The sequence below is a fragment of the Pristis pectinata genome, chromosome 44 (assembly GCF_009764475.1).
Source record: "Pristis pectinata isolate sPriPec2 chromosome 44, sPriPec2.1.pri, whole genome shotgun sequence".
Lineage (NCBI taxonomy): Eukaryota > Metazoa > Chordata > Chondrichthyes > Rhinopristiformes > Pristidae > Pristis > Pristis pectinata.
In genome coordinates this window covers 3,231,245-3,234,827 of record NC_067447.1, presented here as the reverse complement: position 1 = coordinate 3,234,827, position 3,583 = coordinate 3,231,245, and the positions used below count along the sequence as shown (strand labels likewise).

Genomic DNA, 3,583 nt, shown 5'->3' with positions numbered 1-3,583 from the left:
TACCTGCCTTCCGGTTCCTGTATCTGCCTACCGGGTAAAGCTGAGGGAAGCGTGTGAAGCACATGTTATCCTCAGTGAGTCACTGTTCCATTTCCGGTTACAGGTACAAGTCCAGAGTCTGGATGGAAAGCCCAAGGTGATGCCAGCGAATCTGGAGCCCAATTTGAAATTTCGCGCTGGGTTTCACTCGCAGTACCCCAAGAACCCTGGGTCGCGAGCGACTACTGCTTGGTTCCTTTAGGCTATTCCTAAGCTACTCAGTTCCTCCATACATCTGGCACCTTGAACTGTTGGTCCAAAGATCACACAGTATGGTGAGAACTCAGTGAGTCATCATGTGGTGGACAATCACGCACCGTTTCAACAATCGGACATTTCGTTCAGTTCCATTTATTTCATTTTCTTATCCCACCTTTACTTGTGTCCGGACACCGAAGATTGACGTGTTTGCAAGAGCCAGTACTTGCTGTTAACTGATTGACTTTTGGGAGCTGAGCTCCAAAGTGCGGTAAGAGGTGAGGTACTTACAAATGGAACAGCAAGTAAGCAATGCAAATATCAACCTCACCCTGCTGTCCACAGATCAAAGCTCCACTTATTCATTGCTGAGTTTCAGATCGCATTCCACGCCCGGATCTGCAAACCGAAGGCTTCTTTATCGTAAAACTCACTTTGAGAGTTAGACTACTATTATCTAATCAAGATCCTGATATTTTAAAGATGACAACATTTTGAGTTGCAGCGTCTTGTGGAAAGTGAGAATACTTCCAATTATAATCTGCCAGCTCGATATCTACTTACAGCGTCCTTACTTCCTGCGCTCTCTATCGGCCTTTCTCTTTCTGTCTTCCCAGGATTCTCGTGCCCTTCTCCCTTACCGAACTATTCCACTCTCAGCCCTCGATCCTCTCTGCTCTCTGCCGGTTACCCTCTCTCTCCCGACTCTAGTCCACCTGCCCTCTGATGGGCGGAAGAAACAATGTTGCCGCCATCATGTTTCTCCGGGGCATTTCTCATCCGCCGAGCCCTGCAGCCCTCTCCAATACAGCAGCTGTTCCCAGGTACTGATCGGGTGCGAGGTGACGAGCTGCCGGTAGGAGCAGATGGAGAAATATCGACCGGGAGTGGATTTCTACCGGTGCTACCTTCAGCTCTGCCAGGCGAAGCCCCACGTAAACATCTTCGAGTGTTAGGCGGGGCACCTTCCCGGACACTTCCCACACACGGTAGTCCAAGTCTCTGGAGAGGACGAACCCTGTGCCGGAACAGAATGGAGGGTAAATTCCGAAGAGTATTCCTTCTCACTGACGTACCATTTGTTGGATGTACCTCGGACGTGTTTGTAGTGTCTCATGATGTAACCGGTAAAAAGGTTCCTCCTGAGAGGGTATTGGGTCAGGAGCTTCATTAGATAGTCGGTGTTGACGAACATCTCAGAGTCGGTCTTCATCACGAAGGAAGCGGAGGGGCAGGAGAAACAGAGCCACTCCAGAACCAGAAGCACTTTGAGAGTCAGGTTGTTTTATGTGTCCTAGAAATCTCCCTGGGTGATGTCGCGGTGTACGGTGCCCTCGTGGAGAATCCAGTCTTGCCGCTCCCGCCCGTGTCTGAACAGGAAATAGGTGACCTACCTGGCTCCGCCGACGCGCCGCTCACTTCCCCAGCTCTGGCGAATGACCGAACGAGCCTCCACCTGATCGGGCGAGTTGGTGACCAGGAGAACGAGGGGCTCTGATGTCACACTGGATGATCGGCCGTATCAGGAATGAGGTGCCGTTTAATCGCGAGGGACAGTGAGAATGGAAGCTAATGCTCTTCCGAACTCTGCTCCACCGAAACACCGGGATCATGGACAGGATCAGAAGCAGAAGAAACCGACTTGAGAAAGTGTTTCCACATCATAGTCTGAGGAGCATCCACTGCCAACTGTTCAGAACTGTTTGGAAAATAATGAAAATAATTAAATAAGAACTTGCGTTGATACTGTCAGGCCAAATAATGGCTAAGAGATATTATTGTGGACAGAATGTAGACTGTGGTCATCGTCGAGATGGCACCTGTGGGAACAGAGAGTTCTCACAAAAAAGCCCCTTCCAAAGAGTGACTCTTCTTCGGAACAGCCCCGCTCGCAGTGATGTTCCAGCGGACAGGCCTTCTCAAGGAGCGGCGCTTCCTCAGCACAGACCATCCAGTAGTACGGATCTCCCTTGGAACAGTCCCTCCCACAGCATCGCTTCGTCATGCCCCTCGCACAGTGCGGTGTTCCCTCTGGATCTCCAGAGACACAGTGCTGCTTTTCCTTGGCACCGTCCCTCCCAGGGGCACATTGAGAATTCCGCCTTCTCCACACAGCGCTCCATTGATAATGCCCGCCCTAAAGTCCAGAGATACCTCAGCACGGCTTCTCCTGAGCTGTGACGTGTACTCGGTACCGACCATTCTCCAGTCCGCTGCTCCGTTAACACTGCCCAGCCACAATCAAGAATGTAGTCAAACACGCCGATGGACTGTTAAACAGCGACAGGGACGAATAGGATCCAAGGACTTTCCCATCCTCAGATATGCTGGATCCTGCGTGCCGATGTTCAATACAAAGCTGAAATATTCGCCAGCAAGATTAGCCTGAAGTGCGTCGTAGATGATTGGTGTTTCCTGCTGAGACCTCCGCTATCTGAGAAGTCAGTCTGCAGCCAATAGGTTCAATCCAGGTGAGATCAAGAAAAGACCATAGACATTGGCATAACAAAGGGTCCTGGACCTATTATTTCCCAGGTTTATCCTTTAGACAACGCTCTATAACAAGCTGATCCTCTATACACCCTCCCCCAGATTTGTTACAGCACTGGCGTCTATCCGATAATATGGAAAATTACCCAGGTATATCGAGCATCACCAAACCAATGTTGTTCATTGACATTAAAACCAAAGTGTGTCCGATCTGAATGGAAAGTGACGTGATGGAAGGCGTCGTTCATTTTCTAATCAGCAATAAGATGGTCCCCGAATGCCCAGTTTTTGGTTTGCCGAGACTAATCGTCTCCAGACTTCGTCGCAATGTTGGCCCGAACACGGGCCAGAAAGCTGAAGTCCACATGTCTCTGATATCAAGACTGCACAAATCCCAACATCCGATTTTGTAAAGTTGTGTAAGGTCGCTTGGTATATTCTGTCCGCTTACGTTCTGTCGGGCGCTTCCTTCTGCTCCCCGATAGTCTGAAAACATCGGGGTTTGAATTCTGAAGGTAATGAATCCCCCCTCGGAAATACTCGCTCCTCAGCACAGCTCTGAACTCATAAAGCTTGATAATGTCTCCACCGTCTGTTTCCTGGTACAGGCATCTTCTGAACCAGTGATTCGCAGAAATTCCACCGCGCACAAGGAGGCCATTCGGCCGTCTGACCGCGACCTTCCGCTCCACAACAGTTTTAGCATTCCCGCAAATTCCACTCTTTCTGTTCCTTGCTCGCATTCGAACCTACAGGGAAGGTTTCTCCACCATTGCCCGGCACCACATCCCGGGCCGGGCCTCTCACTCTCCGCAAGAAATACAGTATTCTCTTCTTGGACCTTTTACTAAATAAC

General features: G+C 50.0%; 1 pseudogene; it reads right to left on the bottom strand.

The window, feature by feature from the left end:
- Positions 1–1,013: 1,013 nt before the first annotated feature.
- Positions 1,014–2,975, bottom strand: LOC127566662 (beta-1,3-galactosyltransferase 5-like; annotated as a pseudogene).
- Between the last annotated feature and the right edge of the window lie 608 nt (positions 2,976–3,583).